This window comes from Mauremys mutica, chromosome 3 (genome assembly GCF_020497125.1).
Source record: "Mauremys mutica isolate MM-2020 ecotype Southern chromosome 3, ASM2049712v1, whole genome shotgun sequence".
NCBI classification, from domain to species: domain Eukaryota; kingdom Metazoa; phylum Chordata; order Testudines; family Geoemydidae; genus Mauremys; species Mauremys mutica.
In genome coordinates, this window is record NC_059074.1 from 80,281,070 (window position 1) to 80,306,220 (window position 25,151).

General features: G+C 43.9%; 1 long non-coding RNA gene across 1 annotated transcript; it reads right to left on the reverse strand.

The window, feature by feature from the left end:
* LOC123367626 lies at positions 1-25,151 on the reverse strand. The gene is made up of 4 exons (XR_006578567.1): positions 25,067-25,151; positions 1,193-1,307; positions 781-1,033; positions 1-145 (listed from the first exon to the last, which is right to left on the reverse strand). It is a non-coding gene; the product is annotated as an uncharacterized LOC123367626 (long non-coding RNA).

Consider the following 25,151-nt stretch of genomic DNA (forward strand, 5'->3'; position numbering starts at 1 on the left):
TACATGCTTGAGAAGTGTTGCAGTGTCTGTCTCTTTGCATCCTATTCAGCTCTTTGACTTCATTTTCTCTCAGTAAATTCTTCAGCACGTACACACCAGCACCAAAGAAAAACCTATTCACTATTCAAGCGATTTCTCCTGGTGCCTGGAAGAAAGAGAAAGAAAGAGCTTTCAATAGAGCTTTGATGGTGACGAGAGTCACATAAACACCTAGGTGGATTGATAGACCCTATGCTGATGTGTGCAGCTTCACTGAACTCAATGGGACTGCTTATGATAGGCAAGCATGACTTTCCTCTTCTTGTAGTAATGTACTTCTGTGAGAGTAGCTGTAGTTGTAATGTAGGTTACATAGGTTAGCTCTAGGTAACTGGACAATAGCAATGGAAACATTACAACATACTTCATTTACCTATTAGTCTCTGCAATAAGCTGGCATTAATGCAATATTAAGTCTGAGAGAGAAAGCACTCAGTTTTAACCCTCTGTTTGACTTCTAAGTGGTCAACTTTAACTCTGTCCCAACTATGCTTATGGTTTAAAATCTTATCTGTCAATATCATTATACAATCTTACATAAAGTTATATGGTACATAATGTCTTCAGACTTGGCTTTATTTGTAAATCTTATTGAAATCTACAAAGCAAGCCATGTTTGAATGGTGGCTGGAACTCAATATAGCTAACTCAAGGATAAAAGACTAGGCTAAATCAGTCTAATGTAGAATTAAATCTGGGCCTCCGGGGTCATAAGTATGGCAAACTTAATATTTTTTTTACCTCAATGCCTCGCCCTCCAGAAATGCTTAGAAGCTCTTTTGATGTATGTTCCTTCTCTCTTTCTTTTCCATTTGCTTCTCTATCTGCAGAAAATACTTCTGCCACATTTCCTCTCTTCCTTACTGCCTCCTATTTCCTTCTCATATCCTGAGAATTTCCGTCCCCAGCCCAAACAACGTGGAAAACAGTAAACCTGGGGGAGAGGGAGGGATGCTTGTTCTTATTGTGCAGTGCTCCTATCTTCTCTTCCACACTGAAAAGGAAACAATTCGAAGTCTTGTATATTTTCAAAGCACTGTCCAAACAGTAACCATTTTTTTCCTTACAGCTCTCCTGTGAAGTAGGCTAGCAGATATTAACCTCATTTTACACATGGTGAAACTACTAGCACAGACAGAGTACAGTGACTTACCCACAGTCTCACAACAAGTCAGAGTCAGGCCCAAGTCGAATCCACTAGTCCAGAACTTCTCAAATCTGTAGAATACGATGCAAAAGTGGGCTGTCAAGGGGTCGCATGCCACTGGCTGAGAAACCAAAATAATAATAATCAGTAAAATCCCAGGACTCAGCAGAAGTCTGTGAAGGGGAGGAAGGAGCAGCTCATTCCCTCTCTCCTCCTCCTTTTGTGTCCGTGCCCTGCCCCATGACAAAATCCAACTATCAGGCTACATGTCCTGAGTCCTCCCCACCCCTGCAGTTCTAAACTCCAAGCATGGGAAAGCACCACTCAAAGAAGCTATGCAGCTGGTTTTGAAGTGGTGCTTCCCTACAGCAGAGTATTAGGTGGGCAGGGAGGAAAGCATCTCTCTACCAGCTCACTGTCCCCTGCACCTCAGTACCCAAAGTCAACCACGCTTCACCCCTGCCCTCAACGGCAATCCTTTGCTGCTTCCAAGCACTGTGGGTTTGTGTGGATCTCAGCAAGAAACCATCGATGGTTTCTGCATCCCATGAAAATCATACACCACATGGGTGTATGAGATTAGGATGGTAGAGTGGTGCAAGGTGCTATTTTGAGAACATAGCATCATGTGGTAGCATGAGTTTGAATTTCACTCCTGATGCTTTGTTAGCTTGTGAGGGGAGAAAGAGTCCAGTGGTTAAGGTGTGGCATACTGCAGGATATTGGTTTTTTGTAATAGCACTACCTTGTTTCCCATTCAAGATTCCTCACCTAAAATAGACCTAGTGAGTGCATTCACACATACAACATTGGAGGTCTGACAACTGTTCCACATGTTTGTTGCGATTTGAATTGTCCACCTTACATACCACACCAAGTCAACAAATGAGACAGTTCGGATACAGAGTACCAGAAAGAAATCTATGGGATGGGTATCCCAGTGAAATAGATAAGCAAAGACATTCACTTTATTTGTAACGTTATTAGAATGTCTAACTAAATAATGTTTGTAACATGCTATGGCAGTTCAGCATGTTATTAAATCCAACGGGATATAAATAGAAATCAGGAGGAGTTGTTGGCTTTGAGCCCTATTTTATTTTGCCAGGCCATGTGTTTTCTCAGAAACCACAGGACGACTTTTAAAAGTTCTTGCATATTTAAATCATGACAGTTTACTAATGAACTGAGTGCACATTTAGATAGCTGCATAGCACACTAAAGATTGAGGTTACCTTTGTTTCATACTGTGCATGTGCACTATGGTGCATTTATAAATAAGTGTAATGTCTCTATTTTATGACAATCTTTTCAAACAACTCAGCTGATAGTTATGATCTACCTACATGGACAAGTGTAAAGGTTCAATTGGATTTGAGTCATTTCCCTCCTCTCCCACCAACACAAAAGAGAAGAATTTATATTTATGAACAGTATTTTTCTTTATTGTGTTATAACAAACATAGCTGAAAGTATTCTGTTGAAACTAAAACATTTTGTTCAGGCAGGGAAAGCTTCAGTTTTGAAGGTGAATATTTCAGGAAGTAACGTGTAAAAACAGGACTTCATAATGGAAACTGATCTGAAACCTCCTGACTACCTCTATAATATATTCAGATTGAAGCTGTGTTCAGCTATATCTGTACTTCAACATATACAGAGCCTAAGCATCTTTGGGACTTGAAATATTGGGTTTGACATATATTTTGCAGGAAGTTGTAAGCATATGGGTAAAAGTGCCCTGAGCTACTAGAGAACTTTGCATTTGAAAGTCTTCCTGTCTGGTGTTATATTACAATCCCTTCACCCCTTCCAATAAATTACCCTAAGGGGAAATTGTATTCTAATTGCCTGCAGGGTTCAGCATCCAAGAGGATTCACTAGACTGCAATCTTAAAATTGTAGTACATAAGGCTGAAGTTTGTGCCATTCCCTATTCTTGTTATACTCATTGTCATTAGCTTAGATTTGTGTGGTTCTAATTTCTGTTTTTGTCACAATCGCTGCCATGAGAGTGAGATCTAAGAAGTTTAATACCTCATAATTCTGTGAAAGCTGAGAATAACCTGGACTCCTCTAATCTCCTCAATGTCCTAAAGTTTACTGGCTGGGTAATATCAATTTTCCCTTTTTGTAGCCCCAACAACTAGCATGACCAGATAATCATAATCAAAATTCTAAGATCAGGGGAAGGTATTTTGCCTTGAAGAAGAAGAGATTGGCCACAGCTGGAGATGGGGCACTGGGAGTGGACCAGTGATCTGGGGTGGCACATAGAATCCTCTTCTGAGATGCCTGGCTGGTGTGTCTTGCTCACATCCTCATGGTCATACTGATTGTCAGATTTGGAGTTGGGAAGGTATTCTTCCCCAGTCAAATCAGAAGAGAGCGGGGGGCGGGGTTGTCTCTTTCCACTGCAGCATGGGGTGTGGTTCACCCGCTGGGATCATCTGGATATATCTCACCTAAACCAATTCCCTGTCATTGCAGGGGCCTCAGGCATTGGTCACCATATTCTCTCCTGTTCTCTGTCTGTGGTACACAGTTTAGTCTCCTGAGGACTGCAATGCTTAAGGTTATATTTATACTGCCATCACTAGGTGTGATTGCAGCCCATGTAGGTATTCCTAAACTAGCTTAAATCTAATTAGTTTGGGTACCAGAGCAGTGAAGCCGCAACAGCACACACATGACCGTGGGCTGTGCAAGCCCATCCAGAACTCTGGGTAATTATGTCAGCAGCTAGCACACACTGAAGCCTGTGCTGGCGCGCCTTCACTACTCTGGTACCCAAACTGGATAGATTTAAGCTAGGTGCGGGGTATAGCTACACAAGCTGCATTCACACCCCATGATTGCATTATAGGCATACCCTTAGTCTAAGTGAAATGTAATGGTCTGTGATATGCAGGCGGTCAAAGTGGATGATCTAATAATCCTTTCTGGCCCTAAACTTTATGAAACTTTTAACTACTCCTGGCCATATTTTGCCAATGTGTTTTAATTTCTGTTCAAACAATGATGGCACAGTAGGACTCAGAATAAGACAAGGTATATTATTGATTTTTCAGTCAAAGATTGTGATGTGAAAAGCATTGTATCAAGAGCAGAAAACACCGTAACATGAACATTTTCTCAGCAACAATACAGGAAATTGCATTGTATGGATAGTGGCAGTAATCATGTAGCACCCTATTCTTTAAAACATCATAAATGACCACTGATTTAATTCACTTAGAGTCCAGTGCTGACAGGTACTTAGCAACTCCTGGGAGGTGCTGGATGCTCTCTGAGAAGGGCAACTATTACAAGATTTTTAAGTGCCACATAATAAGACAAAACATAAAACATTGTGTGTGTTAAGTATCAACAGAAAAAAACCTCTTCTCTCTTCTTTGTATTACTACTTTTTGAAAAAAAAAAACCAAGTAAAGCTTTTAAACTTAAAAGAATCCAAAACAGGAGCAACCACTTCAATGATCCTCAAGACAAACCAATCCACCAACAATTTCAGCCAAATGTAAATAAAACTAAAAGGAGGGGGCGGAGAGAAGATATCAGTCCCAAACACCAAGGAAGAAAAATCAATGTAGCATAAATTATCTGAAACAGATGGGTTTTGCAGTACATCCAAAAGTAGCAACCACTCAAAGTGATTCCAGATTCATGATTCAATATGTTCTAGAGGATATTCTCACAGATAGCAAATCTACCTCTCTTTGTTGTACCACTACTTCTTCTAGTCTGAGTAAATTAATGAGTAGAAAGCTCTGTCCCACTAATTTAGTAGTGCCATCCTGCAATGGAAAATTTATTTACACACTTACCTGAGGTTCCTTCCCTTGGATTGGGCTCTCCCGTGCTTGTCTGGTGGCACTGGCTGGACTGTGGTGGAGTCAAAACCAGGTCCTGTCTTGCTGCACAGCTGGATCCCCCAATCACCTGACCCCTATTTGCCTCCTCCTCTTCCTCATTCACCTTCTCCTCCTTGCTAGTCATGGCAGGGCCCTGTGACTCAGGCTCCTTGGAGGTATCCATGGTGCTGTGCAGGATCGTGTAGGGGTCTCCACCAAGTATGGCATACAGCTCATTGTAAAAGCAGCAGATCTGCGGCTCAGAATTTATTGTTGGTCTCCCTGGCCTGCTGGCACTCCTGCCACAGTCCCTTGGCATTCACATGGCACTGCTGCCGGTCCCTGTCATATCCCTTCTCTTACCGTCTCCCCAGGCAACCTACTTCTAGATGTCACCTTTTCTACTGCTGATTTGGATCTGTGCCAGCACTGCCTCTTCTCCCCACAGGCCCAGGAGAGCCAATATATCCTTTCTACTCCAGGCCATCATATGTCTGGAACATGTAGCCAGCATGGTCAGCTGGGCAGATGTGCACAACAAGGAAAGCAGATAGAGGTGTGCTGACCAAGATGGACACCAGAATAAGGCATTTCAAAAATTTACAGGGATTTTAAGAGGACACTTCCAGTCTATGTGGCCTCTGGGCAATGGAGCTCACAATTGTGACTAGAGCGGTCAGTGTCGGGCATTGTGCAACAGCTGCTGGGTGATTATTAGGATCAACATAAGTAACTCAGTGTCTACACTCACTCCGTATTGACCGCCATACATCAGTCGGGGTTCTATGCCGCTCGGGGAGGTGGTGTTAATATGTAGGCATAATGAGGTACTCCCATCAGTGGGAGACAAATTTAAGTGTAGATACATACATACATACATAACTAGGTTAACACAAAGCAGCTTGTGTCAACCTAACTTTGTAGTGTAGACCAGGCTTTAGTGATCAAAATGCTGGGTCAGTGCTCCTAGCACTCTGTCACAAAACTCCAAGTGAATTTGCAGGGGATAATTCATTTTCAGCCCCTCACAAACCACACTGCAAGGTTCAGTTCACAAACACCATTGCAAATCAAATCCTGCAGGTTTAGGAAAGCTCTGTCCAAAAGGCAGGGACTCCTGCAGGTGTCCTTCAGGAAGTAATTTCATAGGTGAGGACCTGAAAGAATCTAGTCCACCACAACTGACCATATACGTAAAGAAAGAAGCAATCACGTAACTACTTCAGCCATGTTTTTCAGAAATAAAACTAGTGATATAGGGTGCTTCAAATGTTGAAGAGGCCCAATTTTCAGAAAGTGCTGAGCACCTACCCTCTGAAAACCAGGCCCCTTTAAGGGTCTCAGATTGGACTCCCAAAAACTGAGTATCTAAAATCACTAATCATTTCTGAAAATCTTGGCATTATGGCCTCTACTAATACAGACTGTTTAAACTATACTAAGATCTTGAACTGCATCTTTTGGAAAACTGACAGCCAGTGTAAATTGTAGGGGACAAATGTAACAATCAATTCCTTCACTCCTACTCTAAGGAATAACTGAGCAGCAGTATGCAAAGGATAAACCAATTACATGTTTGAAATATATTATAATAAGTTTCCTCAGTAGGCACAAAGATTTTGGCATTAATGATAGGTATGTGATTAAGAGGCGAATACTCCACTAAACACCAGGGAGGGAGAGGAGTTATTTAAGTTAGGGGCCAACGTTGGCACAAGAACAAATGGATGTAAATAAGATCAATAATTTTAGGCTTCAGATTAGACAAAGGTTTCTAACCATCAGAGGAGGGAATTTCTGGAACACGGCCCCAAAGGGAGTAATGGTTGGGAGGGAGCAAAAAAATGATCTTGTTTTAAAAATGAGCTTGGTAAGTTCATGGAGGGGATGATAGCATGAGTTGCCTATAATGGCATATGGCCCATCTGCAACTGGTATTGGCAAATATTTCTAATGGCCAAAGATGGGACATTAGCGGTGGAGGGCTCTAAGTTACTAACGAGAATTCTTTCCTACGTGTCTGTTTGGTGGAACTTGCCCACATGCTCTAACTGATCACCATATTTGGGGTCAGGAAGGAATTTTTCCCTGTGTTAGAATGGCAGAGACTGAGGTTGGGGGGGGTCACCTTCCTCTGCATCTTGGGACATGGGTCACTTGCTGGTTCCAACTAGCATAAATGGTGAATTCTCTGTAACTTGAAAGCTTTAAAAATCAAGATTTGAGGACTTCAGTAGCTCAGAGAGAGGTTATGGGCCTATAACAGGTGTAGGTGGGTGAGGTTCTGTGGCCTGCAATGTGCAGGATGTCAAATTAGAAGATCATGATGGTCCCTTCTAGCCTTGAAGTCTATGGGTATGTCTCCACAGCAAAGAAAAACCCACAGCTGGCCTGTGCCAGCCAACTCAGGCTCATGGAGCTCGGGCTATGGGGCTGTTTCATTGCTCTGTAGACTTCTGGGCTGGAGCTAGATACCAGACTTTGAGGACCCTGCGAGGTAGGAGGGTCCCAGAGCTCAGGCTCCAGCCCGAGTCCAGAAGTCTATACAGCAATAAAAGAGCCCCACAGCCAAGTCCCCCGAGCCCTAGTTGACTGGCACAGGCCAGCCACAGGTGTCTAGTTGCTGTGTCGACATACCCTATGAGTCTACTAAAGGTTTTAATTTTGAAGTCGCCCTCTTATAGAGAACATAATAGAAATGACATGGTCTCATTTTCTAACTATAACTACTTATTGATTATGTGGTACAGTTCTTAAATAGTTCATTATATGAAAGCTTCTTATTACTTCCAATATTATTCAAAGGCTCTTAAAGTTATGCTAGCATTTAAAAGGCAGTGCCAAAATTCCTTTGTACTATTTAGATATAGTTATATGAGGGATGCCTTATCTAGTCTGATCTGGCTATACATGTTTAACAACCTGAAATGGGTTTAGTATTCTCCATTTACAGAAACCCTAGTAAAATAGTGTAAAGTGACACTGAACAGGCCTGAAAGCCATCTATTCAATTCATACTCTAACAGCAATACTTTATAAAATGTAGAATTTCATCAGCTCCTGACTTGAAAAGATTGATTCGCTTGTCATGTTGAATAGACTCTAAAAGTAGTTTAAGGAACAATTGACCCTAAGCACAGTGCCAGCAAAGTCTTCTGGGTATCAAGCTGAAGGCAGTTAAAGATTTCTGAGATAACTCAAATTGTCTCTGTTGTGAAAAAAACAGCAACACAGCTCACAACAGACTGAAAAACCTCAGGAGGATTTTCATAATTAAGGCTAGGAAAGAAAGGCTTCGCTAAAAGCTGCATTTACATGAATATAGCTAAGACTCTACTTGCTTCTCTTGGGCAAAAAATAATCTATGCAGCCTTCTCTTTGTATTATTTTCATTTGTATTTCCATTTTTAAATACAGTTCACCAAACTTAAACAACTTCTAGGACCAGGACTTGGTTTGCACCCATTGTCAACTGTTGGCATGCATTGTCAAACACCTCAGATTGGAGCTATCAAAAGAAAGACACACTAAAAGAAAGCAGTGACACTGGAAGGTTAGAAGCAAAATTATGAGACACGTAATAGGATTAAAATTCCCAAGAGTGATATATTTAAACATGTGTGCATGCATGCACACTCACACACACAGCAATTAATCATGTAGTGCTCCAAAGACTATCCACAGGTTTGGGTGCCGTGTGTCTCTGAGACCAGCTTCCTTTTTGTATTTTAATCCTTGGATGCTCCAGCTAACAATCCTATTATTTGCATAGCGAGGAATATGGCATTTCTCATCAGAAAGCCTTCCACTCTGTAATTCACTCCCCTTTAGTGTGAAAGAATCAGATTTTGCTACGCTCCAGCCAGACTGAAAGACCTGCTTGCCCAGGATCTCTCTAAGGGTATGTCTACACTACAAGACTATTTCGAATCAACTTAATTCGAATTTGTGGAATTGACCTTATGAAGTCGAAGTTGTGTATCCACACTAAATACACTAGTTCGACTGTGTGAGTCCACAGTAACGGGGCCAGTGTCGACTTTGGAAGCGGTGCACTGTGGGAAGCTATCCCACAGTTCCCGCACTCCCCGCTGCCCATTTGAATTCTGGGATTTCCTCCCAATGCATGCTGGGGGGAAAAATGTGTCGAGGGTGGTTTTGGGTAACTGTCATCATTGAACCATCAATCACGCCCTCCCTCCCTCCCTGAAAGTGCCTGCGGGCAATCTGTTCGTGCACTTTTCTGCTCAGTGACAGCGCGGGCGCCACAGCACTTTGAGCACGGATCCCGCTGCAGTTATGGCCATTGTCAGCTCCTCGCACCTTATCGTCCACCTCTTCCACAGTCAGCTGCTGAGAAATAGGGCTACTTTTCCATGGTGCTGCGAGCACTGGTGGACCTTGGGGGACGTTTTACCAACATCAACGTCGGGTGGCCAGGCAAAGTTCATGACGTGCGTGTTTTCAGGAACTCTGGTCTGTTTAGACGCCTGCAGGAAGGTAGTTTCATTCCGGACCACAAAATAAGTCTTGGGGATGTGCAGATGCCTATAGTGATCGTCGGGGACCCAGCCTACCCGCTAATGCCCTGGCTCGTGAAGCTCTGTGCAGGCGCCTTGCACAGCGACAAGGAACTCTTCAAGTACTAGCGAGCAGCGTGACCTGTGACTGTTCAGTTTCTTTACAGAGAAGCTGAACCTGCCCCTGTTTCTTTAGCAAGTTACTGTTGACTAGCATCTGCAGTTACATACCCCGCCCACCCCGCTTCCCCAACTTCCAACACACGTTTAAAAATAAAATACACGTTCCACTGTAACTTTACAAAGGTTTCTTTATTGATGACTTTGCGTTACAGGGTTGAAACTGGGACACGGACTGTGCTGGGTAGGGTGTGCAGTGATGTAAAGACCGCCTGTAAACTCGAGGAATGACAGGCTCCTGCTCCCAGAGCGGTCTGCAGTGCCGGACTGGATGTTTCAACGGAGCCTGCCATCCCTCCTTTTTGGGACTCTGTGTGCGGGGGCTATGTGGCCTTTTGGCGGGGGAAGACAGATACAGATTCATCTGCTGCGTGGCTCTGTGGTCCAGGACAGGGACCGTTGCATGAGATCTGTAACCCCCCTCCCCCGCTACAAAGTCACGTACCCCCCCACCCACACAGAACCTGCAAACCACCTCCCATACCGACCAGGGTGCGTACTGACTGCAGTGTGTGTGTGACCTGCTGCTGATCTTGCCCCCATGTCTGTACCCTGGTAAAGGTGATTGTCCTGTCAAATTACCAACCCCCTTCCCCCCCTTCAAACACAGTCTCCTCTAAAAGAACATGACAGAAACAGTAATTAACAGAAAAGTATTTTTTATTATCAACTAGACAGTTAGGGGATGAAACTGGGATGGGGGCTTGGGTGAGGCGGGAAGGAAAGGACTTCTCAAAATTTAGGCTATGAGAGCTTTTCGGTACTTGAGCACTCTGCTGGGGTGCAGTGACAATTTACACGGCCTCTGGCGCCCCTCCTTCTGGTTATTTTGGGTGAGGGGGGTATGGGACTTTGTGGCGGGGGAGGGCGGTTGCAGATACACTGCAGGGGGGCTCTGTCCTCCTGCCTGAGGTCCTGCAGAACATGCACAAGGCGCAGGAGCATGTCCGTTTGCTCCCTCATTAGTCCAAGCAGCGTTTGAGTCGACTGCTTGTCTTCCTCACGCCACCTCTCCTCCCGTTCGCTGTGTGAGCGCTGGTACACAGAGAGGGTCTCCCTCCACTGGCTCTCCTGGTCCGCCTCGTCTCGGGAGCACCCCATAAGTTCAGCGAACATCTCGTCCCGTCTTTTTCTTTCGCCGCCTAATCTTTGCCAGCCTCTGTGAGGGGGATGCTGTGGCAGGTCTGGAGACAGTCGAAGCTGTGTGATGGGAAAAAGGGAGTGAATTCCTTGCAAAGATAAATTTTGGCGAACAATGAACACAGTCTAGTCTGTCTCTGTGAATTCTGGGTTGAGATCCCAGTGCCTGATTGGGCAAAAACCATTTTCGCGGGTGGTTCTGGGTAAATGTCATCAGTCATCCCTTCCTCCGGGAAAGCTACAGCAGACAATCATTTCAAGACCGTTTTCCCTGGATTGCCCTGGCAGACGCCACAGCGTGGAAACCATGGAACCTATTTTGCCTTTTGTGCCTGTCACCGTATGTGTACTAGATGCCACTGACAGAGGCGGTCCAGCAGCGCTACACAGCAGCATGCTTTTGCTTTTGCATGATAGCAGAGATGGTTACCAGCCATACTGTACCATCTACCATACCATAAATTGGTAATAAGATGGGCATGGTTACCAGTCCTTTTGCACTGCACCATTTGCTGCTGTCATAAGTGCCCCTGGCTGCTCTTAGCCAGGGGCGCAAAAGCCAAAATTGGGAATGACTCCCTGAGTCAATCCCTCCTTTTTGTATGTAAAAATAGAATCAGTCCTGCCTAGAATATGGGCAAGTGTACTAGAGAACCACTGTATCAGAGAACCAGAGAGCACAGCTGCTCTGTGTCAGATCCTGCATAGATTATGAGCTGAATGCTATTCACAGGGGGTGCTCCTGCAACAACCCCACCTGTTCATTCCATTCTTCCCCAGCCTTCCTGGGCTACCATAGCATTGTCCCCCCACTTGTGTGATGAAGTAATAAAGAATGCAGGAATAAGACACAGTGCCTTGTTAGTGAGAAATGAGTGGAAGGCAGCCTCCAGTTGCTATGATAGTCCAGATAGGACATTAAGGAGTGTGGAGGAGAGGAGCCCAGCATCCTGCTGCTAGTCCAGGGGCAAATGAATCTTTTCTTTACACATGAAGGGTGGGGGCTGATGAAGCTCAGCCCCCTGTTGCTATGATGAGGACGGTTACCAGCCATACTGCACCATCTACCAGGAAAAATTAGGGCCAGGCGCCCTTGATCGACCTCACTGATGCTAGTACGCATGGTTACCAGTCCTTTTGCACTGCCCCATGTGCCAATAGGCTGATGATGAGGATGGATATCAGTCATATTGTACCGTCAGCCACCCATGGCGGGGGGGGAATGAGGATGTCGGTGTTCAGTGCTGCAGCATCGCATCTATCTTCAGCATTCAGTAAAGATACGGTGACATGTAAAAGAGTCAACAGAGGATTGTTTTCCCTTTCACTTTTGGGGGTAGGGGGGGTGCGTAAATTGCCGAGCTATGCCCTGACCCACCGCGGACACTGTGTTTGACCCTAGAAGCATTTGGAGCTCAGCCAAGAATGCAAATGCTTTTCGGAGACAGCAGGAACTGTGGGATACCTTGCGTCCTCAGTCCCCCCTCCCTCCATGAGTGTCCATTTGATTGTTTGGCTTTCCGTTACGCTCGTCACGCAGCAGCGTGCTGAGTCTGTGCTATGCCGTCTGTCCGGAGTTTTTTGAAAAATACTTTGGACCAGGCGTAACATTACAGTAATTCCCCTAATTAGATGCAGGACTCTCCGAGTGAGATCACCCTGAGGACGGTCACTGAAGGAGATAGAGAGCGCATGCTGCGTGAAAGCCAGCACAAACCAGGGCCCTATGCAGCCGTGCTTGGGGAGGCAATGCTCCCTGAGTACCTCATGAAAGCCTCGCGCGGAAAAGTGTGCTGCCACGGAGCACCCAATAAGGCAGCTCTCCCCAGGAACCTCCTGCGGAGGCTTTTCGATTACCTCCAGGAGAGCTTCGTGGAGATCTCCCAGGAGGATTTCTGTTCTATCCCCATATATAGAGAGACCTCCTTTTCACATACTTCAGATTCCTGTTATATTAAGAATAAAAGTTTACATGGTTAAAGCACTTACCGAGTGATCCTTCCCCTGATTCAGGGTCCGGGTTAATGGCCGGGGACAGTTGGTAGGGGATCTCCGTGACGGTGATGAAGAGATCCTGGCTGTCGGGGAAACCAGCGTTGTAAGCGCTGTCGCCTGCCTCGTCGTCCACAAACCCTTCCTCATCTTCCCCATCCGCGAACATCGCCGAGGAACTGGCCGTCGACACTGTCCCATCGTCAGAGTCCATGGTCACTGGTGGGGCAGTGGTGGCAGGCTCCGTAGCGTCCGTTTGCCGCTTTGATTTTTTGGTAGCCTTGTCTGGGGTCCTTGATTTTCACGTGGCGCTGCGTTGCATCCCGGCTGTATCCTCTGTCTCTCATAGCTTTGGAGACCTTCTCGTAGGTCTTTGCATTCCGTTTTTTGGAGTGCAGCTCTGAAAGCACAGACTCCTCGCCCCACACACCGATCAGATCCAAGAGTTCCCGGTCAGTCTATGCTGGGTCCCTCTTTCTATTCAGAGATTACATGAACTCCTCTGCTGGAGAGCTCTGCATCGCTGCCGGTGCTGCTGAGCTCGCCCCGATGTCCAACCACGAAATGAGATTCTAACTGTCCAGACAGGAAAAGGAATTCAAATTTTCCCGGGTCGTTTCCTGTGTGGCTGGTCAGAGCAATCCAAGCTCGGACTGCTGTCCAGAGCGTCAACAGAGTGGTGCAGTGTGGGATAGCTCCCGGAGCTAGTAAGTTCGATTTGCATCCACACCTAGCCTAATTCGACATAGCCTTGTCGAATTTAGCGCTACTCCCCTCGTCGGGGTGGAGTACCGAATTCGAACGAAAGAGCCCTCTAGGTCGAATTAAATGGCTTCCTGGTGTGGACGGGTGCACGGTTAATTCGAATTAACGCTGCTAAATTCGAATTAAAGTCCTAGTGTGGACCAGGCCTAAGGGAGTTATTTGAATGGTATATGGAAAAAGTCCAGGCCCATTTGATGGCAGAATTATTTTTTTTCCTGACATATTAGGTTATTGTTATAATTAATTGAATGTGAGACTAGAAGGTGACAAAAGGTTCAGAGAATTAATTGAAGAACTAAAAATTAAATAAAAATATATATATCAGGGTGGCCAAACCATGGCTCGCCAGCCACATGTGGCTCTTTTACAGTCAAAGTGAGGCTTGCAGAGCCCCGCCCATTCACCCCCTACTAGACTGGGTGGGGGGAGCTTGGGACCTCTGCCTTGCACCAGGGTGGTGAGGTAGGGGCTTCTTCCCAGCAGGGAGGTGGAGTTCAGAGCTTCAGTCCCACCAGGTGCACTTGCCGGGGCTTGGGGTTTCAGCGGGAGCAGGGCTGAAGCCCCAAGCCCCAGCAGGTCCCTCCTGCCGGGCTTGAGTCGCCAGCTCCGGCAGGCATGCCCTGGCTCCCAAACTTCTAAAGTTGGTTGTATGCAGCTCAGTGGATCAGTAAGTTTGCCCACCCCTGATATATATAGTAAGCAGAAATCAGAAAGCTATTCAACTTCACATAATATTTCTTAGCATTATCCAATTACATCAGAAGCAGGAAGCCTGCTAAACAACCAGTGGGGCCCCTTGATTATCAAAATACAAAAGGAGCGCTTAAAGACGATAAAGTCATTGCGGAGAAACTAAATGGATTCTTTGCTTCAGTCTTAACAGCTGAGGATGTTAGGGAGATTCCCAAACCTGAGCTGGCTTTTGTAGGTGACAAATCTGAGGAACTGTCACAGATTGAAGTGTCACTAGAGGAGGTTTTGGAATTAATTGATAAACTCAACATTAACAAGTCACCGGGTCCAGATGGCATTCACCCAAGAGTTCTGAAAGAACTCAAATGTGAAGTTGCGGAACTATTAACTAAGGTTTGTAACCTGTCCTTTAAATCGGCTTCGGTACCCAATGACTGGAAGTTAGCTAATGTAATGCCAATATTTAAAAAGGGCTCTAGGAGTGATCCCGGCAATTACAGACTGGTAAGTCTAACGTCGGTACCGGGCAAATTAGTTGAAACAATAGTAAAGAATAAAATTGTCAGACACATAGAAAAACATAAACTCTTGAGCAATAGTCAACATGGTTTCTGTAAAGGGAAATCGTGTCTTACTAATCTATTAGAGTTCTTTGAAGGGGTCAACAAACATGTGGACAAGGGGATCCGGTGGACATAGTGTACTTAGATTTCCAGAAAGCCTTTGACAAGGTCCCTCACCAAAGGCTCTTACGTAAATTAAGCTGTCATGGGATAAAAGGGAAGGTCCTTTCATGGATTGAGAACTGGTTAAAGGACAGGGAACAAAGGGTAGGAATTAATGGTAAATTCTCAGAATGGAGAGGGGTAACTAGTGGTGTTCCCCAAGGGTCAGTCCTCGGACCAGTCCTATTCAATTTATTCATAAATGATCTGGAGAAAGGGGTAAACAGTGAGGTGGCAAAGTTTGCAGATGATACTAAACTGCTCAAGATAGTTAAGACCAAAGCAGATTGTGAAGAACTTCAAAAAGATCTCACAAAACTAAGTGATTGGGCAACAAAATGGCAAATGAAATTTAATGTGGATAAATGTAAAGTAATGCACATTGGAAAAAATAACCCCAACTATACATACAACATGATGGGGGCTAATTTAGCTACAACGAGTCAGGAAAAAGATCTTGGCGTCATCGTGGATAGTTCTCTGAAGATGTCCACGCAGTGTGCAGAGGCGGTCAAAAAAGCAAACAGGATGTTAGGAATCATTAAAAAGGGGATAGAGAATAAGACTGAGAATATATTATTGCCCTTATATAAATCCATGGTACGCCCACATCTCGAATACTGTGTACAGATGTGGTCTCCTCACCTCAAAAAATATATTCTTGCACTAGAAAAGGTTCAGAAAAGGGCAACTAAAATGATTAGGGGTTTAGAGAGGGTCCCATACGAGGAAAGATTAAAGAGGCTAGGACTCTTCAGCTTGGAAAAGAGAAGACTAAGGGGGGACATGATAGAGGTATATAAAATCATGAGTGATGTTGAGAAAGTGGATAAGGAAAAGTTATTTACTGATTCCCATAATACAAGAACTAGGGGTCACCAAATGAAATTAATAGGCAGCAGGTTTAAAACAAATAAAAGGAAGTTCTTCTTCACGCAGCGCACAGTCAACTTGTGGAACTCCTTGCCTGAGGAGGTTGTGAAGGCTAGGACTATAACAATGTTTAAAAGGGGACTGGATAAATTCATGGTGGCTAAGTCCGTAAATGGCTATCAGCCAGGATGGGTAAGAATGGTGTCCCTAGCCTCTGTTCGTCAGAGGATGGAGATGGATGGCAGGAGAGAGATCACTTGATCATTGCCTGTTAGGTTCACTCCCTCTGGGGCACCTGGCATTGGCCACTGTCGGTAGACAGATATTGGGCTAGATGGACCTTTGGTCTGACCCGGTACGGCCTTTCTTATGTTCTTATGTTACTGGGTGTGGGATCAAAAGAATTTTAAAAAAGGAGCCTTTCTTCTATACATTTTGTTTAAGTGGCTAGTACATTTATGGGTACTCTGAAATAATCATAATAGCATTCAGTAGGTTCTTTTAGACAGAATTCCTTAGACAGGGTTGCATTACTCTACTTCTCAGATTATTAGGGGCCTGAAGTTTTCCCTTGACTTTAATAGGCTTTGAAATTAGGCCTTACTTAGTGAGTTTTTCTAATTGATTTTGAAGAGGAGGAGGGAGGGAAGCAGACACTGCCAATCACACCAGGTGGGAGAGCCTCGATGAGCCTCTGAAGATCCAGAACTGTGGTCATCTAGGAGATCTGTGTGGGCTACATATTTCTAGACAAGTGCCCCTTTAAGAAAGTTCCAGCATCCTTCAAGAAAAAGAGACTAGACAGCAGCCATCATAGGTACTGGAACTAGGGGTGCTGCCACAACCCCTGGCTTGAAGTGGTTTCCACCATATACAGGGTTTACAGTCTGGCTCAATGGCTCTCCGCACCCTCACTATACAAGTTGTTCCAGCAGCCATTTCTAACATCATCAGAAGGTTGGAGGAATAGACTAGCTGAACTGATCTCAGCCTCCCTAGAAGGAATTTGACTTCTGAGGCCTTTCCCAACACCAGGAATTAGCACCTTCATAACCATGAGATCTCAGATGACATTAGCAGCTTTGGACTCAGGTGTCAATTGACAGCTGAGGGCAATGAAGGGAAGCAGATAACTGAGGCTATGTCTACACTATGCTTAGAGAGGCACAGCTGTGCCTGTGTAGCTGCTCTATGCCTGTGGGAAAGAGCTCTCCCGTCACCATAATTAAAGCACCCCCAATGAGTGGTGGTAGCTATTGTTTGTGGGAGATGCTCTCCTGCTGACATAGCGCTGTCCACACCAATGCTTTTGTTGGTGAAACTTATGTTGGTCAGGGGTGTGTTTTTTTCACACCCCGACCGACAAAAATTGTACCAACAAAAATGTAGACAAACCCTCAGTATGGGTGTAGTTAAGTTAATGACCACCCCACAGTGACAAGAGAACATAAGCTTCAGACCTGATCAATGACCTTTCTGCTCTCTGGTACCGTACACATACAGGGTCACTCTCTTCACCCCAGGAGAAGAAATCTATTTGTGGAGCGGTGTTTCTCAGCCCCCACAAGGGTCACAACAGGCAATCAGGGGGTTTGAGAGGCACTGAAAATTTTATTTCAATCTAAAACTTGCTTTTCCCACTCTTTGCACACCCATACCCTTCAAGGTCAAGTACTCCCTGTCAGCTTCTCAACTCACACAAATTATAGAGGTTTATCGTGGATACATTTTTACAGTAAATGTAAGGGAGTTGTGAACTTTTTTTGATACTTTGGCTAAAGGGTTGCCAACCTGAAAAAGTTAAGAAATACTGATGTAGTGGGATGGAGTAGTAGACAGAGCATTACTTGCTCTCTTCAAAGAAAAGTATATAAAATAGATAGGGCACAGCTGGAGATAGTTTATATAGAAAGGGAAAAAACAGCACAAAGGAAGTACATAGTATATTATAAAAATGACAGCCATGAAACACTTTTTCCAGGTTGTAAAGTCTTCTAGGAAAGATGTTTGTAGAGCACCAAGCACAACAGGGCCCCAATCCTGACTAGAGCCTGGGGAGAGGACTGTACTATCAATAGAGAGTTGGCAGTTGTCATAGGTTTCACCCCCACTCTGGACTTTAGAATATAGATATGCGGACCTGCATGTGAACCTCCTAAGCTTAATTACCAGCTTAGATCAATAGGCTGCCACCATCCAAGTGTTTGAGTCATCTGGAAAACTCTGTCTTCCCCCCTAAAACCTTACCCTCCCTGGGTAGCCTTGAGATACTCCTCCACCAATTCCCTGGCGAACACTGATCCACACCCCTTGGATCTTAAAACAAGGAAGAATTACTCATTCCTCCTCCCTTCCCCCTCCCCCAATCCCTGGTGAGTCCAGAGCCAATCCTCTTGTATCTAAAAAACAGGGGGAAAAATCAATCAGGTTCTTAAAAAGAAGGCTTTTAATTAAAGAAAAGAAAAAAAAACCTCTGGGAGACAGCATACAAGCTGATCTCACAGATAACAGATTTAAAACACAAGATGTTCCCCTGGGCAAAAACCTTAGTAAACACAAGAATACCCAATTTTGATTATTCCCCTAATGCACAAAGACAAAGTTGCAAAAAGAAAATAAACATAAACCTATTTATTCTTTTCTAAAACTTACTACTCTGATAAGAGGCTGGTTCCTTGATCTTTTCCACTCCGGCTGAAACTAACTCTAAACAAAGGAAACTTCCCTCCTTCCTTTTGAAACATCTTGTTCCCCCATTGGTTCCTCTGGTCAGGTGTCAGCTAGGCTAGGTGAACTTCTTAACCCTTTACAGGTAAAAGAGGCATTAATCCTTAACTATCTGTTTATGACAGCAGTCCTCTAGGGTATAGACAAGTTTATGGAGAAGGCAAATACTTCTTGTTATATTTTCTATTGGGCAAATCTGACTCTTCATAACAGAAGACCAACTTTAACAAAAAAAGAAGTTGTTGTTCAAGTACTTTGATATTGGTTTGCTGAGTAACTGAAAATCCCAGCTGTCATGTTATAATCACATTCTAGGAACAGTACTTTTCCTTTTGTCCTGAAAATATAACTAGGGAGAAGAAAGATTTCCACCTCACAAAACCATTAACATCATGTAATTTGGCATGGTAAGCAACCATCTGTCAGGAGAGGACCACAATGGGAAGAGCATTTCAGCAGGGCTGCTCAAAACCATTTTTTTTATGGAAGTTCAGTTGAAAAATGCAGTTTTACTGAAATCTAAACATTTTGCGGGACTGTCAATTTCAATGTAATTTTCAATGGGCAAAGTCAAGACTAATGGTTCAGACAAGGTTGAACTGTTTCATTTAGATTTTATCATTTTGATTTTGTTTAGAGACTTTTATATATTATTATATGTTGTATTATATTTAATATAATGTAATATTCAAAACAATTTGAGGTCCCAAATACAAATTTTCCAGAATTTCACCTTACAGGAAATTTCAGCTACTTGTTCTGATTCCAAAAAAAGAAGAAGGGCCAGTTTCCCACAAAACAGAAATTCCAGTTTCTACCAGCTCTACATTTCAGGTCAGCGTGAAAACCAATATATGAGGAACTGCTGTATTTTCCTTTTTGCAAAGTGTTACACAAATTACAAGTAGATTGATCCAGCTAATCTAAACTATTAAACAGAATGAACTGAGGGGGCACTGGCAGAGCTATAAAAGGAAGTTGCTCGTACTGTGTCAGGCTCTGATGCACATGGGTTACTAAAAAGGAAGAAATGTCAATTTTGAGTGTTGACGGACATCACAGTTGCCCGTTATGGGCTGCCTAAAACATTTTAACTGTTCATTAAGTCCATTAAGCCTAGAAGGTGAGGTGAATATTATATGAATCCTGCATTAGTTTAAATGGAACACACAATGCACATGCTTTTTTCAGATCATTATTTTAAATTTGTCTAATGAAGAATGAGTGCTTTTACATCCGTGCACTCCAAGGTTGAGTTGCTGTATAATGTGAAAACCCAGTCACCTCAACTGGCTGTGTTGCCTCTGCCAAAGCAAAAAAAGCTTACCATTAAATTGTAGTATAAAGCTACAGTGTCACCGTTAGCAATGCAGATTAAAGTTGTGTCAGTAGTAGCCCTTCCATTATAAACCCCATTTTTCAGGGGATTTATGACTAGCCATAAAACTGATTGCAATTCTTCATTCAGTGTCTCAGCTCAGTAGTGAATGTTTACTTCATATCAATGTCTTTTTGCACTTCAACCTATTTTTGTATTTTATACATTAAAAATAGAATTTTTCTAATTTATTTCCAATATTAAAACTCAAAGACATACCAGATTCAGAAGGAAACATGTCAACATTTCATGAGGCAGTAGTCGACACTTCGCCTGTTCAATACATACTTCCAAACATACAAAGAGAGCTGGTTGGGAATTTTTCATCTAAACCTTTTTGACAAAAAATGTGATTTCCACAGAGTGTTTTCTGAAGGAAAATTTCAATTTAGGCAAAATTTTTGAATTTGCGTTTTCCATTCAGGATAATAGAACAGTTTCGTTTCAGGTTTCAAATACAGATATTTCAGTTTGCTAAACTGACTTAAGATGTTTTGTTTCAGGTCAGTTCAATTTTAGTTATCCTCTTGAGCTGCCGTGATGTTTCATAGCAGTTGTACTTTGGGTCCCTCATGCCCCCATTCTCTTCTGTAGGCCAGGCTAGATCAGAGTCTCTCTGCTGACTACACTGTCACAGTGCATCATGGGAAATGTAGTCTGGCCAGGAAGCCCATCCCATAAAGGGGAGCAGGGGCATGAAGGAACCAAACTACAACTGCCATGACTTATAGTGGCCATCGACAATATTGAACCAGTCCAAAGTAAATTATTAAAGTTCTGTTCAACAAACTGAAATGAAGCATTTTTGACATTTCCAAATTGAAGTTTTTCAAAAACTTTTCATTCCATGAAAAACCTCAGAGACTTTACTCTTCATCCCAATTTGATATGAAAGTAGATGTCAAAACATAAGAATTTAATGGGAGACAGATTTTTTTATTTTCAACCACTTCCAGTTCTGAACAGAAAAAAAGTTAATATTTGTACAGTATGGTAAGTGGAACTGGAGAAAGCATCAGGATTTAGGAAGCACTTAGTTTGATGTGCTGCCAGGGATTCACAAATGCAGGCTGGGTCTTAGCTGCTACCAGACAAACACAGGCCTCTCAGCCTGTTACACTGCCCTCTGTGAGTGCTCAATAATGAACTTTCCTACTGTTCTGCTGGCCTGCTCCATCACTCATTCATTGCTAACAAAACATTGTGGCAGAAATTTGTCTCTAAGACATTCTGGAGTGCAGCAACTAGTACTTTGAACCTTGGTAAATAGCCTGAATCCCTTAGGCAGTCTGGATTTTGCAGACAGAAATCTAGCCCAGGTGTGGACCTGGAGTTTGTTCACAGTTTTCACCAGATGGAGAATAGTAGGAATATAAAACTTATTTTTTTTCAATGGGGTGTTGGGTCATGAAGAACGTACCAATCTGAAGCTCATCACCACTTGAGCATGATCAACTGTGTTTGAGATCTGGAGACAATACCTTAGACCTTAGTCCATCTTGTGCTTTGCTGCACATTGGGCTACCCACATTTTCCATCCTTGCCAGTCAACTGCCCTTCTCTCCAAATCTTCCCATTTCATGTTGAGGTGCTTGATGTCATTCTGAACTGTTAATTTCCATGTTATTCATGGTCTTCCTCTCTTTCTTCTTGTGTTTTCTGGCTTCCATTCAAGGGTGGTATTTGGTAAGCATTCTTTTTCCATTCTCAGCACATGTCCCAGCCACTGACGTCTTCTTTTGTAGATTATTTGTGAGAGGGTACCTCGTCCGGTAATTTTTCTGACTTCTTCATTCATCTTCCTAGCTCTGTATGTTATTCCCAATATTCTTCTCAGACAAATTATTCTCTAAAACACAATGAAACTTAGGGCAGTACAAGTTCTTCAGAGGGGACCAATATGAAAATAGTGGGAAACCACAAAATGGAGAGGGCGAACAATCACAGGAAGCGAGTGAGTTATTACAACTGCTCAGCCAAAGATCTTACAGTTCTGGAAGATGACATTCCAGTGTGGATCCAACCTTTGGAAAGATACAAGAAAAGGAGGACTAAAGGAATAATGCATAGTGCATTGGCTTCCAGGTCATGTGAAGTGACCACTCAGGAGGGACAAAAGCAATGACACTGCAGGCACCTATGAGACTACAGACAAAGAAGGAAAGAATGAAAAATCACCCCATGTGAGTCTGTTGAGAAGCCAAGAGTACCAGAGACACTGATGAAAGAGGGTCACATTTCAGAAAGGACCTAGTTTGGTTGGTCACCAGGGACTGACATGCAAACTGAGGCCAGGCCACTTGACAAACCCTGACCTTTCATCATGCTCAACAGAGATCTATTTCCTATAACTGCCTGCTGGCTGCACCACTCATTGCTTGTGAAACAGGCCCAACCACCCCCAGACAAAAGAAAAGAAGTGGGACAACAAAGCAGGGAAAGAGGAGACATGAGAAAAGTTGCTTCAAACAACAAAGCTAGATGCTTGATGCTACCAACCCTTTAATGAACCTCCTTATAAGCAACTGAGCTAATAATTTAATTTCATAGCTGAACTTCTGATTTAACGCCAGCAACAAAATGCAAAAGCCCTCAGACTATGAAAAGGCATCAGGGGAAGTAGAAGAAAGCATGTTAAACAGTAATTGTCATGTCTTTTCTGTGTGTCACAAACATATGTAATGTTCTGAAGTTTGCAAAGCAGATTTATGTCTACAGTATGTTAAATCTATGTGCATTTACCTCAACTATAAGGACTTTGATTTTGTTCCAAATCTGATGCACTGCTCCTTTCTTTGTAGTTTACAGGCAGTTCTTCTATGTATTTGACAAGTTAATGTGGCCTTAAATTTCATTCATATATTGATATATCTACTTATCTGAAAATTATCTCCCAAGAGTCCTTCTGGCCTCATACTTTCTGAGTTGCTGATAAGACTGTGATTGATACTGAAAAGCTTCTGACAATTTAATGCAGCTGAAACAGAACTATTGCTTTGGGAATCTACACACTAGCTTCAGTCCTTCCCATATATTTGTCACAGTCTTTTGTAGGCTATGTTAATGCACACTTTACCTCTGATTAAAAGCAAAGGGGACCAGATTCACAGCACAGTCTGTGCCAGCTTCTATTGGGTTCGGTGCTGGTGGGGGGAGGCTTATGGCAGCAGAAAGTCCACTATAGAGAGATTTGGCCAGAACTCTGCCAGAAAGGTTCCTATGGATCTCCTGGTGAACTTAAATATGCCCCCAAATGGCAGACCCTCCATGAGAAGGAAGTGGTGAAGAAATACCACCATGTATGAATCTACCTGGGGCACAAAGTGACAGGGTGGGTGCATTTGCATGAACAGGTGTCTGTTTTTTCCTAGAAGCCCTTTACAGACTGTCATACTTCACCAATCATATGTTCCTCCTGTGATTAAATTTTTTCTTCCCACCCCCTCCCCATAGAATTGCCAGACTCTTTTGGACCATGAAGAGGTGGATTAGGGCCACAGTATGCTAGGTTCTGAACAAGAAAAGATAAATATGGTAACTGCTCCACAGCGTTTATAATTTAAGACTATGAGCAAAATACAAAGGAGGAATAATAGGGAGACAATCAAGTATAAATAATTTGCATACATAGGTGAGGCTGGTGCACTGCCCTGACCGACTCCGGTGGCACTGTGGAGGAAGTCATCTGATTCACATGCACAGGGGACAAATGCCAGATCAGGAGGAGGAAAGAGAGTAGATTAGGACAAGACCTGGTGAGGCTGGATGGGGAAGAGACATTGAGATCCAACGAGTTGCTGGAGGAGGAGAACTGGGATTGGCTGAGCAAAGAAGCCAGAAAGAGGGCTGAAGAGTCTATGCAGTAAGGGTGCACATTCACACCAGAACACTCCCTCATGTCAGGGAGCGGTGTTGCAGGGGCTGTTTTCCTCTAGCATTCCTTTATCCATTCTGGTTTCACAGTGGTCTGCCACTTTAGTGGCCTAACGCTCCAACCAGCTCACCTCTCAGTCCATTCCCCTACTGGGGTTAATAGAAAAGTTCAAAATAAGAAAACCCAAAGATTAGTGGCCTCCAAACCCATCTCTTGGCCTCTCTCACTCTTGGCCTCTACTTCCCCCTTGGTCTGGGGAAGAGGTAGGGAAACCCAGACTAGCCCTCTCCTCTGGGTTCCAGGCCAGGGTCCCTGTTTTAGGTGGCTAGGGACTGTTCCATCAATCCCTTTGCCACCTCCCTAAGCTGCTCTGATCTTTGCCCTGCTTGCCAGTGTCTTCATCAGGTCTGCAAACTCTGCTATTCCCACCTTAGATTTGTGATTCCTCATGGATTCTTCTAAGCTGCTGCAGAGGCACTTCCTCACAGTCACTTCTAGCCCCTCTGGCAGCGGCTGAGCTTTATTTCAGGCAGTACCCCTGCCTCTTGCTTTGAGGCAGTAAGTATCTCCCTCCTTCAGGCAGGAGTTTCCTCCTGCGGTAGGGCTATAGCAAGCTTCTCCTTGAGCTGGACCCTTTTCTCTGATTTACCCTCCAGTTTAGAGAGGTCAGCAAGCTAGTCTCCTGCCACTGTCCGTCCTGCTATAAGAGAAGCGACAGCATATATGCTGGGCCCATGTCTAAATCTCATCCCAACTGTCTGGGTGAGAGGAGCCTTACCTACCCCCTCTGCAAGGCTCCTGGTCTCTTAAAGAAACAATAATGGGATTCCTCCCAAACACTACTTCCTCTCTCCCAGTATATCTTCCATCTTTGTACATCAGACCTCCAAAAATTTTAAAGGAGCCACGCCACATGACAGGAATGGGCTGATCCCTATGCACTATTATCCTTAAGGAGGCAGATCACCCCGTCATATACCCACTACAGCACATTCCCCTCCACAGCCTGGAACAGAACCCATGATTCCTGCATCTGACCATTGCTCCGCTGTGAGCAAATATCTGTGAAACTCATTGGCAAAGTGTCTCTCTCATCCATTTCCCATACTGGTTCACATAGAAGTAATAGGTTGTCATCCTCTATCAGTTACTCCATTACCTCAAGTGGCAGCGGTCTGTGCAGTGGATCTAAAGGTTCCAACCCACCTGATGACCCATATGGGTGTCAATATGCTGCCACATGA